The sequence below is a fragment of the Hibiscus syriacus genome, unplaced genomic scaffold (assembly GCF_006381635.1).
Source record: "Hibiscus syriacus cultivar Baekdansim isolate YM2019G1 unplaced genomic scaffold, ASM638163v2 tig00112609_pilon, whole genome shotgun sequence".
In the NCBI taxonomy this organism is placed as follows: domain Eukaryota; kingdom Viridiplantae; phylum Streptophyta; class Magnoliopsida; order Malvales; family Malvaceae; genus Hibiscus; species Hibiscus syriacus.
In genome coordinates this window covers 551,700-569,586 of record NW_024063367.1, presented here as the reverse complement: position 1 = coordinate 569,586, position 17,887 = coordinate 551,700, and positions in this window count along the sequence as shown.

Below are 17,887 nucleotides of genomic sequence, written 5' to 3'. Positions count from 1 at the left end.
TTTGGTGGATCTCGAGTTTACTATAGGAGATAAAACTTAGGGTTAGACAAGCACTTGAGTCTCGAACACAGTTAAAATCTTAATAACTTATGACATGGCCTTAGTAACTTGTTTTGTAAAATATTTCTAAAACCATATTTTCAATGTGGACTCATACACAGTCCGCGGTTTGAAAACCAAAAGCTCTGATACCAATGTATGTAATCCCCTAGACCCAGCCTATGCATTTCGACTAAGTCTAGTGGATCACATTATGATTCTTAAAGACATTTTCTGAAACTGTTATTCAATCAATGTAAAATCACATTATAAATATCATGAAATAAATATACCATCAAAACCCAACTTGTAAATATAATACCAATAAGTAATAAATTAATTTAAAACATGTCTTCAAAATCAAAATCACAATAAACCGAACAGTAACAGCAAAAGTGTCATCATCCTAAAATACGATACTTTAAAATAAGGTCCATGTCACCAAAATAAAGTCAACTAGCAAGATAAAACATTACAATCAGATATACTTCAAGAGATATGTTGATCCTTCAAGTGCTCGAACCGATGTATCTAACCAACAGTATCTGAAAGGGGAAAAACATTTTCGAAAGGTGAGCTAGGCTCAGTGTGTCCCAATATTACCTTAAAATCACAATAGGTACATTAAACAAATTATAGTCCAGTAAATCTCATAAATTCATAAAAGAGTTTAACTTTTGAAAATCATAGTTTAAACTCTTTTCTTGTACACCATCAGTAATTTCAAAAACTATTTTCCATATAGCTTACTCTAAGCACACAGCAAAAAGAAAGCTAACCTAAAGATAAGCTTTAGAGCTTGTATCCTTAAGCCCGTAAGTCCAAGTCCATATAGCTTACCCTAAGCACACAGCAAGGGAAGCCAACCTAATGTATCTTGGGGCCCCAAGAGTCACATTAGGCCCATTCTGTTTATTAGCTTGATCAGAGCTATACTATTGTAATTCAATCCAAAAGTTCAATTGCACCGTGACACAAATTCCATAAATCATCACATTAAATTAGTGCATTAATAAAACAGTAACCAAAGAATTCAGTGTACCTCATATTAAAACCAATAAAACAGTTCAGTAATAATTAGGGAACATACCTCGATAATAGGTTCAAATAGTAGATCTACTGATTGTTGGTTTCACCACGCTCTGCTACAGTTTTCAAACCTATTTTATAATAACACTATATTACTTATGGGTAACATAAATAAATCTTTAAAATCATAAAATTTACGGGTCTTATGGGTGAATACTGGCACACGTGGTTTAATTGATCTAGAAGAGCTGGGTCGAGCTGTCGAACGATCTGGAGAGTCTCTTGTACCTTCAAACAATAATAATTTATCAGCCCCAAATCTTACTTAATTGTTCAAAGCTAAAATTCTTAAGTATATAAGCATTTTTAGGGTTTGACTATCAATTTGGAGGATTTCGGGTTTGAATTTGGCCAAACATATTGCGGAATCGGAATCAGTACGTCGAAAAACATAAAGTATTTCTTTTCGAAAATTTAAATTCTTGGTCAAAGTTAAAGTCAACCACTTTGACCATCGATTTAGAGGCTTTCGGGTTTGAATTTGGTGAAACGGACTTCGGAAATGGATTTGGGATGTCGAAAACTATCAGAATTGGTATACTCGGAAAATATTTACGGTCGTTTAAGGGTCGGTCAAAGCCATTTAAGGTTCTGGTCAAAGAAAGTCAACGGTCGGGTCGGGTCGGGTCGGTCGGGTCGGTTCAGACCGGTCAAAACCGGTTCAAAACTGGTTTAAAACCGGTCAAACCGGTTCAAAATCAGTCAAACCGATTTTCCAGTTGCTCACTCTCCCTACGGGCACGTGTGGCGCGTGAGACGTCCTCCGGGGCTCTAAATATCACGGAAAATTTTCTACAAATTATTTTGAGCGATTTCGAGATACTTACAACGATCGGTTCCAATTTTTGAACGGCGGAGAGCTCGATTTCTACAAAATTTTTGAACGCGACACCGTCGACGGAGACCAAGGTTGACACCGGCGGACTCGAAACGGCACAAGGAACACGATGGTGTAGGAGGTGTCATAAACGGAGCAACGATCGGCGATAAATTTGAGATTTTCCCTACGATCGAGCTAAATAAAACGTCGAGACTTTGACTGGAAATTCTCGACGTTTGGCAGCGTTTCGCTTCAATTAATTTGAAGGGTTTGTTCCTCGCTCGATGATGAACACAACGGTGGTTTTAAAACGACAATAGGAATTCGGACGGTGTCGGAATCGAGGTTGGAAACTGGTGTAGGGGAAAGGAAATTTCTGAATTGGTTTTTGTGTTTTCACGCAGAAACCAATTCATTTCCTTTAAAAGAAAAACCTGCCGACACTCAAAGGTATAACTCAGGGCTTGGTCATTGAATTTTCTTCAACTTCTAAAATGGACTTCAAATTTTCAAAACTTTCAATTTAGTCCTCATAATTTACCAATTTTCACAATTAACCTCCAATTTCAATTTAATATTATTCTAAATTTTTCCGGGTTGTTACATTATGTATCCAAGTGCGTGAAGGCGATTGTAACATCAAAGAATGATTCCAAAATCGTGCTTAAGTTTTTACACAAGAATATATTTACTCGTTTTGGAGTGTCTCGAGCCATCATTAGTGACGAGGGAACTCACTTTGACAACATATTGATTGTTAAGGCACTGAGGAGATATGGAGTTTGTCACAAGATTGCAACGGTATATCATCCATAGATGAATGGCTAAGCTGAAATAACTAACCGCGAGATGAAGCAAATATTAGAAAAAATGGTGAATCTGAGGCGAAAGGATTGGTCACTAAAATTAGATGAGGCACTCTGGGCATATATAACAACTTTTAAGACTCCTCTGGGCATGTTACCTTCAAGTTAGTGTATGAGAAAGCGTGCCACCTCCCTATTGAGCTGGAACACAAAGTGTATTGGGCCATTAAGAGGTAAAATTTCGATGCTCAATTAGTTGGGGAGCAAGAATGCTTGAGCTTAATGAGATGAAAGAGTTCAGGGTACATGCATATGAGAATGCCAAGTTATAAAAAGAAAAGACTAAAAAGTGGCATGACCAAAAGCTGATGCCACGACATTTTCATGTTGGCCAACAAGTATTGCTTTACAATTCAAGGCTTAAGTTCTTCCCTGAAAAGCTCAAATCTAGATGGTCAATACCATTTGAGGCGTATCATGTCTACCCCAATGGAGCATTTGATATAAAAATATAGATGATGGGATGATCTTTAAGGTCAACGGTTAGCGCTTCAAAGTTTACAATAGAGCTCCATCTTTGTGCGATAAGTCGGTGTTTTACTTGCACGACGTTTGAGTGTGCCCGTCACGTGAACAAAATTTCAATGTCACAACATTGGATTTTTCTATTTGTGTATAAATAACGAATTTATTTTTGTGGATATTTACAATTGGTTTTGTACTATAGGAACCCACCAATACTCGGGCTTACACGATGGAGCGGTTTCCAAGGGAAGAAAAGATAAAATTAAGTAGGAAAATATTCCTTTTACAATTTATTCATTTATTTTTATTTTATTTTCAATTTTTGAATTGTCGTTTCATCCCTCATTTAATGTTTACAATTTACTTTTTCACCTACTCATTTCACCCCATCCACTCATTTCTTTTCAACCGTCTACTCACTCTCTCTCATTCACTATTTCTTTTAACTTTTTTATATTCTTCTTGTCTATTTCCCTTCACACTGACGCCATTATAGCAAAGAAAAATTTTCTCAACTTTTTATTTTTTCTCTCAATCCGGTGAAAAAATGGTACGAACTCGACCCTTAGAATCTGAAGCTACTCTTCTTCAATAGTTTGTTGATAACGCTGTAAAGGAGCAGTTCCAAAACTTCAAGAATCGAAAAATCTTTTTCGAGTTGAGGTTCATTTTCACTAAGGAGAAAGATGATGATTTTGGGTCGGACGTCATGGACATTATCGAGCCCCACAAATGGTAGAAGTTTGTGCGACAACTTGTCTTCTTCAATGTTTCATTGGTTAAAGAGTTCTATGCAAACATCTTGTTGAGTTAATCGATTGATGGAAATGGCCAAGAGGGGGGTGAATTGGCAATTAATATTTTGGTGGAAGCTGTTGCAGAAAATTGAAAATATTTGCACAACGATTTAGAGTGGTTCGACTTTCTCAACCAAAGTCTACGTCCACTACCTTAGCTATCCACACTAAGGATTTTCCAACAAATTCACTAATTTTTCTTTCTTTTGAGGACAAAGAGTAACCTTACAACTCCCTCAAGAATTATACCCCAAATTCTTGAGCACGCTCTTTTTCAAAGAGAAATACACAAATTTGCAAACTTACAAGGAAGACCTCACAAGGTAAGATGTTTGCACAATTCTAGAACAAGAAAAGAACACTCAAAAATAATTACAAATGAGCACAAATGGTGTTCTTGAAAGCAAAATGAATATTGAAAGGAAAATTGGCTTGATTTGCACAAACTTGGTGTTTGATGCTTTCTCTCTTGTTTCTCTATTATTTCTTGTTGATCAAAGGCTTCAGAACTTGTTTAAATACTCCCTCAATTGATTCTAAACGTTGGGGATGATTAGTGGAGTCAATGGAGCCGTTTAAGTGTGAAAACCATTAATACAACAGCTTGGAGCGTGGGGGAAATCGGTACCCCCTCATGGGGAATCGGTTCCCTATGTGTAAAATTCAAATATTTCGACCGTTAACCAGGGGGAATCGATATCCCCTCATGGGAAATCGATTCCCCCTCATGGGGAATCGATTCCCTCTGAGCATTCTGTTTTTCTCGGAGCCAAACCATTCAGGGGGAATCGGTACCCCCTTGGGGGGGATTCGGTTCCCTCTGGACATTCTGGAATTTTTTGCTTTGAAATAGTTCGAAATACTTTGTAAAATTATTTTGAAATAATTTTAAGATTAAAACTTAATTTTACACTTGAGTAAGGATTAAAAATGACTTTTGAAAGATTTGGAGTAATATTTTGATATTCGAATAATTATATCGAATATACTTAGAAAATCTATTTAGAAAATCTTAAAATTCATTTATCTTAATTTGTTATATCGAAATATCAAAATGTTTTCAACAATCTCCCCCTTTTTGATATAACAAAACATTTTAGTAATTTTAAGATTTTGAAATCAAGTTTTGAAATTACTCCCCCTTACTATAACACTTCTCCCCTTTAAAAACACAAACATTTCTCCCGCTTTTTGTTAAATCATAAAGACCTTTAAAATATTTTAAACAAGTTTTTGAAAAACAAATAGCCAATTGATAACTAAATATAGCGTAAGCAGCTAAGATCATAATCAAGAGAAAGATTAGCCATTAGTTCTATAATCCAATATTCATAAACAATGTAAAATGACAAAAATTGGTCATAATCCAATATAAGCATGTAAGTTCAAATATCCAATTATCCAACAAATTCAAACACCCAAAATAAAACAATCCATGAACATCAAAATGTTTCACAATTAAAAGTTCTGAGTTTGGGACGATTAACCCATTGACCCAAAGACCGAGTTTGATAAACAAATTACTAAGGAGACAACCATAAACCAAGGTTTCTATATTCTTGGAAGGAACAATGTTTATGGAAACTCACTAAAGATGATCTGTGGCAGATTAATATTCTTTTTATGTTGGATACAATATATCCACCATATATCTATGTTCCTAAGGGAGGAGTACCTACCTCCGGATGGTCTAAACCACCAAGAGATCAAATAATGAAGGAATCTATCACGATGAGTTCTTAGGGTACTCTCACTATCCTTAGACTTATACGGTGAATCCACAGTCTCTTTTTCATTAAACCTGAGTTATCTAGTCCAAAATGGGTAGCGATTGTGCCAGAGTCAATAAAAATGAATTGTCCAAAAAGATAGGATCGAATTCCTATAGTTTCATATCGGAGCTCGTTTTGGACACATACCAAATTGGAATAGAAAAATGCGACTAATTGATGATAAACCAAAGGTTTGAGTTTAAAGAGTTTATCAAACTTCTAGGATTTAAGAGTATGAAGATATTGGAAGTCAATATCTTCTATAGCTTGGATCGAAGAGATACACTCTTCCCAGATTTTATATGACTCAAAACAAGTATGGTACATATGGTATAGATCTTGTCCACAACCAGGTACGTTGAAACAAGAGTTCATAATGGTCATATTTGGGTTATTTGGATTGGGTGGAGTAATAAGAGGTCAATTTTGACTTGAGCTACTAGACAATGTCCTAGGTCGTTTAGGATTTGACATGGTTTAAGAATCAGAATAGAATATGTAACCTGCAAATTTAAACACATGTATGCAATATAATCAACCCAAAACTCAAATGAGTCCTCAATATTTCAAGGTTCTCTAAACCAAATCCTAAAGGGTAATGTTTTGAAAAACTATTTGGAAAATAATGTTTGAAAATCATAATACGTATAGTTTTTATGAAAACATAATTGAATCAAAAACATCAATTAAAACAACAATTTTCAATTTTTTTATTTCAAAATTTAAAGATAGTTTTGAAAAATTGAGTGTTTTGACGAAATTGGTTGTAAAATCATCATATAATCAATGCCCGATGTAATGTTCATCTTAGAACTAATCAAAACTAGTCCTAATTTAAAAAATCAATGAAATAGAGGATTTTGAAATATTACCTTGAAAATTTGGATTTTATGAGAATGTGATATTGTTTGCAAGGATTAGAAGTTGAAGAACGATCTAATTCGACTTGTATTTGATGATTTTGGCAAAAATGGAGATTTAGAGAGAAAGAGAGGATGAACGACGTTTAAGAAAGAAGAGAGGTTTTGAGAGAATGAATTCCCATTCAAAGGGGGAATCGGTTCCCTTATGGGGGTATCGATTCCCTCTGCCAAATATTTAAAAATTTTGTATTTTAAACATCCAATAGTGCTAAATTAATTAATCCTAGTGGTATTGGCAACTCATATTTCGAAAATTAACTATGTTCAAACAATCAAATTTGTCATTAAACATCATTTGAACAAACAATTAATTTTTACTAATAATCATAAACTCCCCCTAACTAATAACAAGAATACAATCAAAAATATTATTTTAAGCATTTTTCATTTATTCTTAAAAGTGCTAAAAATTATTTTTAAACACTAAGTGAAGATAGGTCAGTTAAACCTAATTCTCTCCTAAGTGTCCAAAATCTTTCCTTAGCTAAGGGTTTTGTAAAAATATCCACTAATTGGTGCAAAGTATCAACAAATTCTAGAACTACATCTTCCTTAGCGACATGGTCTCTAATGAAGTGATGTCTAATTTCAATGTGCTTAGTTCTAGAGTGTTGGATGGGATTTTTAGTGAGACAAATAGCACTAGTATTGTCACACTTAATAGGAATAGTACCTACTTCAATTCCATAATCAAAAAGTTGTCGTTTCATCCATAAAACTTGTGCACAACAACTACCGGCTGAAATGTATTCCGCTTCAGTGGTAGATAATGCAACACAATTTTGTTTCTTTGAAAACTAAGAAATGAGCATATTTCCAAGGAATTGGCAACTACCGGAGGTGCTTTTCCTATCTAATTTGCATCCTCCATAATCCGCATCAAAAAAAGCATGCAAGCTAAAGCTAGAGTCTCTAGGATACCAAAGTCCTAAACTAGGAGTGTCCTTAAGGTATCTAAAGATTCTCTTAACAGCTAGTAAATGTGATTCCTTAAGGCATGATTGAAATCTAGCACATAAGCAGACACTAAACAAAATGTCTGGTCTACTTGCAGTTAGATAAAGTAAAGATCCAATCATTGACCTATATAATTTAATATCTACACATTTACCTCCTTCATCTAAGTCAAGCTTTGTTGAAGAGCTCATTGGAGTGTCATGAGGCTTGCCATTTTCCACTCCAAATTTCTTGAGCATATCTTTGATGTGCTTAGCTTGATTGATGAAGATGACATCTTTTCTTTACTTGATTTGGAGTCCCAAGAAAAATGAGAGCTCCCCCATCATGCTCATTTCGAATTCGCTTTGTATTAGCTTAGAAAATTCTTGGCAAAGAACATCATTAGTAGAACCAAATATTATATCATCAACATAAATTTGAACTACTAATAAATCTTTACCTTTATGCTTTAAAAATAATGTAGTGTCAACCTTCCCTTTTGAAAAACCTTTTTCAATTAAAAAGTTTGATAATATTTCATACCAAGCTCTAGGAGCTTGTTTTAAACCATAAAGTGCTTTTGTCAATTTAAGAACATGATTCGGAAATTTTGAATCTTCAAAACCTGGAGGTTGTTCCACATACACTTCTTTTATAAAACCATTTAAAAATGCATTTTAACATCCATTTGATATAATTTAAATTCATGAAAACATGCAAATGCTAATAACGTTCTAATTGCTTCCATCCTAACTACGGGAGCGTATGTTTCATCATAGTCTATGCCCTCTTATTGAGTATACCCTTGAGCAACAAGTCTAGCCTTATTTCTCACTATATTACCACTCTCATCAAGATTATTCCTAAATACCCATCTAGTACCTACAGTAGATTTATTACTAGGCCTTTCAACTAATGCCCATACTTTACTTCTCTCAAATTGATTTAACTCTTCTTGCATAGCCATAATCCAATTTCATCATTTAATGCTTCTTTAATATTCTTAGGCTCTATGCATGAGATAAATGCAACATAATTACAAATATTTCTAAGAGAAGATCGAGTAGTTACCCCTTTGGATGGATCACCTATAATCTCACCATCCTTGACATAGTTGTACTATCTTGGATAAGATACTTCCCTTTCTTCAATGGTTGGATTCTCGAGAGGATCATGAGTTTCCTCATCTTTCATTTCTTCCTTTGATGATGATTCTCCAACGTCATGTCTAACTTCATTTGTATTTATAATACCTACATTTATCATTAACACAAGAATCCTTCCTTGGAATGAGATTATCATCGAAAACAACATGATTAGACTCTTCTACAACTAAAGTTATTTTATTAAATACTCGATAAGCTTTAGAATTTAAGGAATAACCCAGAAAAATTCCTTCATCACTTTTAACATCAAATTTGCCAAGGTTTTCTTTATAGTTGTTTAAAACAAAACATTTACATCCAAAAGGATGAAAATAGCTAATGTTAGGTTTTTTATTTTTGAAAATTTCATATGGAGTTTTCTTTAAAATTGGCCTAATCATTACTCGATTTACAATATAACAAGCGGTATTTGTGGCTTCCGCCCAAAAATATTTTGGCAAATTATTTTCACAAAGCATGGTTCTAGCCATTTCTTCTAAAGTTTGATTTTTCCTCTCAACAACTCCATTTTGTTGAGGGGTTCTAGGTGCTGAAAAATTATGGCTAATACCATTAGAATTACAAAACTCATTAAATCCAAGATTTTCAAATTCAGTGTCATGATCACTTCTAACACTAGTGATAGAGTAACCTTTTTCGTTTTGGATTACTTTTGAAAATGTGATGAAATTTTCTAATGTTTCATCTTTAGTACTTAAGAATAGAACCCAAGTATATCTAGAATAGTAATCTACCAAGACAAATGCATATTGTTTTCCACCCAAGCTAGTAGTCCTAGTTGGCCCAAAAAGATCTATATGGATCAGTTGTAATACTCTACTAGTTGACACATCATTAATGGATTTAAAAGAAACTCGCTTTTGTTTTCCTTTAGCACAAGCATCACAGATTTTATCATTATCAAATTTTAGTTTAGGCAGCCCTCGAACCAATTATCCTTGAACTAACCGTTGCAAAACACTCATACTAGCATGTCCTAGTTTCCTATGCCATAACAAATTATCATGCTCATCCCTAGCAACTAGGCACAAAAAAGTCATATCAATAAAATCTAAATGCATCATGTATATATCCCTATTTTATGACCAACAAGCATAATCGAAAATAGATGCAATGTCAATCAATTTTGCAATCATTTAAAATAAAACATTGTATCTTTTATCAAATTTATTTTTCAAAAGATTATGCTTTTAACTCATTCACATATAAAACATTATGCAATGTTGAGTATAGAGATTAAGAGAACATGCATAAAGTTTTTGAAAATGTTATGCATTAAAACTTTATAATATTTAAACAAAAATCTATGCATAAACATTAAGAAAAATTTCAGGTCAAAATTTTGCAAAACCAAAGTTCTTGAAAAATCGATATCAATTGTTAAAGAGATATCAATTACATTTTAAAAACAATTTTGACCAAAAAATAATATGATGAACTAAGTTTATAAAACATTACCAAAAATTACCATGTTCATCATACAATATTTTTTTTAACATACATGAGATAAAAGATAATTCAACATTTTAAAACCTCATGTATGCATAAACTAAATGAGCAACCAAATAATAAAAGCATTAAGTTTAGAGGTTACCCATTCCCTTTTTATGTGTTGCTAGAGCATCTTGAATATCATCATCTTTATCACCATTGCTCTCACACACCTACAAAAGACATTTAAGTAGATTTTGGTATCCAAATTGCTTTGTATCCTTGAACATTAGTTTCAATGCCTCTTGTTCCTTTTGGAACCCATACTTGTCTAATTTTAAATCATTTTCCTTTCTTTAAAGGACAAGTATGTTCCTTATGACCATGATAATGACAATGTGAACATATTGTCATTATTGAACTAGATGAATTATTTAGAATTATCTCTTTTTCTCTTGTTAAACATTCAAGCTTATCTTTCAAATTGAAATTTTCTTTTTCAATACTTTCAAATTTCATTTTTGAGAGTTCTAAATCCTTCTTCAAGATTTCATTTTGATTTTCAAAATCCATTTTCATTTCTAGAAGAAGTTTGTTTAATTTGAAATTTCTTTTTCAAAGTTTTCAGATTTTATTTTTGAAAGCTCTAACTCCTTTATCAACATTTCATTTTGATTTTCCAGCAATTTTACAGTTTTTCTGATCTCTCCCCATTTCCCCTATGCTCGACCGAGAACCATCGACCCCTTTAACACCCATATTCCAGTCACTGCTAAACAAGTGGTTGATCTACTTGTGTTCTTCAGCTTCCAGCTAAAAGATCTCTCTTTTTGGGGGTTTATTCTTTACTTTTATTTTATTTTTGTCTAAGTATATTTTCCTCGCTTTCTCTTACTAAATCTGTCCGTTGTATGTGAATCTTTTAGATCGGCTTGCCTTCGTAGTTTAAATTTGTTTTGTAGAGATTTAAGACTTTTTATTTTGGTCTATTTTGAATGAATCAGTGATATTTATGTGTTAATTAGGTGATCCAGTTGTTTTTGATTTGTTCATTACTCTTGAGAACTGTCTCTGGATTTTTAAGATATTACCCAGACTTGAAAAGTAAACTCTTAGACCCTCTCTCTCTCTCTCGCTTGCTCTCTCTTTTAAGCTCAAATTACCCACGAATCAGGTACTTTTAATATTGTTTCCCCCGTATATTTTATTCCAGTCGATCTTTGTTTGAACCTTATTATTGTTAATAAACTTACTTATTATTATTATTATTAACCTAATTACACAATTTATCTTATAATTGTTAATAAACTTTACTACAATAAATTAAAATAGTTAGTAACCAACTAGGCTTTTTAGTACCCCTCAATTCTCTAGTTTTTCTGGTGCATCTTCTGTCTTCTTTGGTTTCATTTTTCATAGTTTCTCATAGCTTTGACTATAGATGATTACTTGAGGTCATGCCCGTCTTTTAGAGCCCATGGGGCGTATAGGGGGAGGGCTCAATATAGTGGTGACAAGGAGACTAGACTTAGAGTTTGCTCGTTGAATGTAGGCACATTAAATGCTAGGCTGCTAGAGCTGACCGACGAACTTAATAATAGGAAAATAGATTTTGCATGTTTTTAGGAGACTATGTGGAAAGGGGCTCGCGCCAGAGAGTGTAATGGGTACAAGTTGTGGTATTCAGGCGTAGATAAAGCTAGAAATGGGGTGGGTATCTTGGTATCCTCTAGGCTCAAGGAAAATGTAGTTGAAGTTTGTAGATACCGGGATAGGATCATGATGATTAAGGTTATTATAGAAGAGAAAGTGGTGAATGTCCTTTCAGTGTACACCCCATACGTTGGCCTAGGGGAGGGGGAGAAACGTTGCTTCTGAGATCAGTTAGATGATGTACTTAGGAGCATTCCGGAGGACCAAAGAGTTTTCATAGGGGGAGACTTCAATGGCCATATAGGTAGTGCAACCGACGGGTTTGACGGTGTTCATGGGGGTTTCGTATATGGTAGCAGGAACGATGAGGGACGTACGTTGCTTGAATTTCTACTGTACACGATTTGGTGGTCACTAACTCCTTATTTAATAAGAGAGATGTGAACTTGATTACGTTTCATAGCGGGGGACATTGTACCCAAATCGACTACATCCTGGTTCGAAATCGGGATCGATGGGCTTGCATTGACTGTAAGGTGTCCCCTGAAGAGGCATGCGCATCGCAACACAAATTATTGGTTTTGTGTTTGCGTACCGCACGGGCGGAGCACTCATAGGAGGGCTAAACTGGGTAACCTAGGATCCTTTGGAAGAAGTTACATGGAGCGACAGCTGATGACTTTAGGAGTAAGGTTTTGTCTAATACAGGTTTTGGAACTACAAACTCAAATAATGCAGATTTGTTATGGAAAAATATGGCAAATTCCATCAGAGAGATGGGAAAAAACCCTGGGGTTGTCGACAGGGAAGGCCAAGGAACATAAAGAATCGTGGTGGTGGAACGACGAAGTCCAAACTAAGGTGAAGACAAAGCAAACTTGCTTCAAGGAGTTTCTACAATGCAATGACGACGAAGAAAGGTCGAGCGCTAAACAAAGATACAAGGAGGCAAAGCGGGAAGCCAAGAAAACGGTGGCTAAAGCAAAGGATAAGGCATACGAGGAAATGTACAAGAGATTAGACACCAAGGATGGACAAAACGACATATTTAGGCTTGCAAAATCTAGGGAGAATAAGAAAAAGGATCTAGGTAGCATTAGGTTTATTAAGGACAACAATGGTGTTCTTTTAGCGAAAGATCATGATATTAAGATGGTTTGGGGTAGTTACTTCTTTGGCTTATTTAATGACGGTGCCTCTCCCTGTAGAGATAGTACCGTTGATGGGTCAGCCGACCATCATACTACGGCCAATGACTGCCTTATAAGTAGGATTGGGTTTGAGGAAGTCAAAATGGCTCTTAGAAAGATGGGAAGGGACAAAGCTGTCGGTCCTGATCAAATTCCTATCACTGTATGGTTGGCCCTAGGAGAAGAGGGAGTTAAGTGGTTGACCAACATCTTTAATATTATTTTAGAGACTGCCAAGATGCCAGAGGAGTGGAAAGAGTCCACGGTGATACCAATCTATAAGAATAAAGGAGATCCCCAACATTGTGGTAACTACAGAGGTATTAAACTACTCAGTCATACCATGAAGCTATGGGAAAGGGTAATAGAGGTTAGGTTGAGACAAGTTACTAGGGTTTCGAAAAACCAATTTGGCTTTATGCCAGGTAGGTCTACCACGGAGGCGATTCATCTACTTCGACAACTTATGGAGAAATATACGGAAAAGTCTAGAGATCTTCACATGGCATTCATTGACCTTGAGAAGGCTTATGATAGCGTTCCCCGAGATACGATCTGGAAGACTTTGGAAACGAGACGGATCTCAACTACTTATATCCAGCCGATTCGTGATATGTATTGTAGATCTACTACACACGTCAGGACTACAGTTGGCGACACCGAGGCATTCCCAGTGGAAATCAGACTCCACCAGGGGTCAGCTCTTAGCCCTTACATCTTCGCCTTGATTATGGACGACATCTATTGTGCGACACCTGATAGTGTACCATGGTGTATGCTTTTCGCTGACGACATTGTCCTAGTTGTTGAAACAAAATCTGAGTTAAATAGTAGACTGGCTACCTGGAAGACTGCTTTGGAAGAAAAAGGTCTAAGGATCAATATTGAAAAGTCAGAGTATTTATGTTCAAACTTCAGTGGGGACCAAAACGAAGAAGATGTAGAAGTATGCATAGAAGGACACGTTCTCCCCTCAAAGGATTGTTTCAAGTACCTAGGGTCTATGATACATAAAGATGGGGGTGTAGAAGATGACGTTACACACCGTATAAAGGCGGGATGGCTAAAGTGGAGGGCCGCTACTGGAGTTTTGTGTGACAAGAAGGTGCCTCTAAAACTTAAGGGAAAATTTTATAGAATGGCAATAAGACCAGCACTGCTGTATGGATCAGAATGTTGGGCAACCAAGAAGGATCATGTAAGGAGGATAGAGGCCGCAAAAATGAGAATGCTTCGATGGACATGCGGTAGGACTCTGTGGGATATGACAACAAACTCTGCTATTAGGATGTCCTTGGGGGTGGTGCCTGTTTCCCAAAAATTGAGGGAGGGAAGACTACGGTGGTTTGAGCATGTCTTTAGGCGACTACCGTCGGATGCGTTCAGGAGGGTAGAGTCGATTACAGTCGACGGTGCCAGAAGGCGAGGTCGACCAAGGTGGAAGTGGGAAGACTGCTTGAGATCTGATTTGATGGATTTAGCCCTTACCGAGGACATGACCTCTGATAGGAAAGTATGGAGACTCAAAACTAGGGTAGTCGAGTAGTGTGGGTAACTTCTACTTTTTATACGTTTCTGTTATTGGTATTTATGAAGGCTTAGAACTGCTTGCTTTCGTTGACTTCTGTGTAACATTCTCTTCACTTTTAAATTTAGTCGGGTCTTACGTTTCTGTCTATATGCAGAGATTTTTTCGTATGGATTTATTTGCAGGGATTACTGCCCAAGTACAAACGCGCATATGATATTAATGATATTAATGTATGCATATGAATACTGTTCAACTATGTATTTATGTATTTATTTATACATGCATTGCATTTTATCTATATTTTTAATTTTCTGACTGCCGGAGGTCTTCCACGGAAGCTACTCTCAACCTGGCGTTGGGGACAGCCTACTACCCTACCTCCCCCTTACCCCATTGCATATGAGAATTGGGTTTTGTTGTTGTTGTGTTGTCATTTTGATTTTCCAAGTTTGTTTTAGCTTTCAAAAGAATATCATTTTTAGCAATAAATTAGAAATCAATTTATTGTATTTGGAGTTCATGGTCTCAAACTCCGAAAATAATTTATCATAAGCATCTTGTAACTCATTAAAAGATTTTGAATTTGATATATTTGAGTTAGAAGATACCTTTGGCTCTGTGAGAGCTAATAGAGACATCACTTTTATTGGTTCTTCTTCTTCCTTGTCTCTATAGATCTCCTTAAGCTTACCTCACATTTCTTTGGCACTTGAACAAGAAGAAACTCCTTCATATACATTAGGATTAATTTCACAACACACCATGTGCATAGCCTTTGAGTTTTGTTGAGCTTCCTTCCGTTCTTGAACACTCCACTTCTTTGCCTTCTTAGTAGGAGAGGAATATCCTTTTTTGATTATCATCCAAGCTTCCATATCAAATGCTTTGATGAATATCATCATACACCTCTTCCAATGACGTAATTTGTTCATTGAAGTGTGGAGGCACGTCAATAGGTATGGATTCTTCTATGGAGAATGAACAGGAAGTAGACATCATCTTTATCGATTTAACTATTCCCGGATCGACTCAAGAGGTGATTAAACCTTCAAATGAGTGAGGCTCTGATGCCAATTGTTGAGTTAATTGATTGATGGAAATGGCCAAGAGGGGGGTGAATTGGCAATTAAATTTTGGTGGAAGCTTTTGCAGAAAATTGAAAATATTTGCACAACGATTTAGAGTGGTTCGACTTTCTCAACCAAAGTCTACGTCTACTACCTTAGCTATCCACACTAAGGATTTTCCAACAAATTCACTAATTTATTCTTTCTTTTGAGGACAAAGAGTAACCTTACAACTCCCTCAAGAATTATACCCCAAATTCTTGAGCACACTCTTTTTCAAAGAGAAATACACAAATTTGCAAACTTACAAGGAAAACCACACAAGGTAAGATGTTTGTACAACAAGAAAAGAACACTCAAAAATAATTACAAATGAGCACAAATGGTGTTCTTGAAAGCAAAATGAATATTGAAAGGAAAATTGGTTTGATTTGTACAAACTTGGTGTTTGATGCTTTCTCTCTTGTTTCTCTATTATTTCTTGTTGATCAAAGGCTTCAGAACTTGCTTAAATACTCCCTCAATTGATTCTAAACGTTGGGGATGATTAGTGGAGTCAATGGAGCCGTTTAAGTGTGAAAACCATTAATACAACAGCTTAGAGCGTGGGGGGAATCGGTACCCCCTCATGGGGAATCGGTTCCCTCTGAGCATTCTTTTTTTCTCGGAGTCAAACCATTCAAGGGAGAATCGGTACCCCCTTGGTGGGGAATCGGTTCCCTCTGGACATTCTGGAATTTTTGGCTTTGAAACGGTTCAAAATACTTTGTAAAATTATTTTGAAATAATTTTAAGATTAAAACTTAATTTTACACTTGAGTAAGGATTAAAATGACTTTTGAAAGATTTGGAGTAATATTTTGATATTCGAATAATTATATCGAATATACTTAGAAAATCTTTTTGGAAAATCTTAAAATTCATTTATTTATTTGTTATATCGAAATATCAAAATATTTTCAACACATCTCAAAATTAAACCAACATGACATCTTTGTTAGAGTAAATATATTCGTTTACACCATTTGTGATTAATCACTATTTTCTTTTACAGGGTGTTGTAGTCAGCATGTGGATTTTGATAAGGAAGCTGATAGTGCAATATATGATGGGATACTATATGATTTGTGTTTTCTGAACACCAACTGGAATGGCAATCAAACTAGTCATTATTCTATCAAACGGGAGTCTCCAACCTCGCGTGAAATTACGAAACCACTTCATGAAACATAAGCTCATGTTGACTGCCCATAACACAACGGTAACCCTTCATCATCTAATGTTATTACATTATATTATGGTTACTCATTCAATTGATGTTGGTCGAATAATTGTTGAGCAAGTTCATGAGTGTTTAGGAAAGAAATCTAGCATGTTGGTTTTTCAGAACCTTATCACGACATTGTACCAAAAGAAGAAAGTGACTGAAAACATATTTAACAAAATTTTGTCTAGAGTGTCGGGCATCACAAGAGCACGCCGCCCATGCTGTTGGGATTGGTTAACCCTAAATGCAAGGCAGGCATATCAACACCTCCATTGCCCATTATTACTCCACATCTTCAGAATCAAGCCCCACACCACTAAGGAAACACACCAGGTGTGGAACTCCAAGGACCTTCATCACGGCACCACCATAGAAATCGAGGTACCTCGTCTTCCACTCATTTTGCATTCATTTTTTAAAATGTAAATCATTAATTAAGTAATCATTAGTGATAATATATATTTTCATGTTATTAGAGATTATTAATTCTTACAACCGTATTTTTTTGGTTAATTTATAAATTCCTATGTAAATTTCAATTTGGTTTTAAGTATGTCCTGATCCTAGACTAAAAGAACCATTCCTAGCCTAAACTTTTTTGAGAAAAAAAAACAATAACTCTTGATTTTCGTTAAATTATACTTTGATGGATGTTGAAAGTAATTGGATTAACTCTTTCCAACAAAAAAAAAGTAATTGGATTACCCTTTAATGATTTTTTTTGAATGTTTGGATACTCATCATAATTGATAATCCCTATTACTCTTCGATTCTTAAATAGAATTTGAATTAATGTAATTACATATATAATTGTACTCTTTAATTTTATAATTAATAAGATTTTAAAATTTAAATTTATACATATAATTATA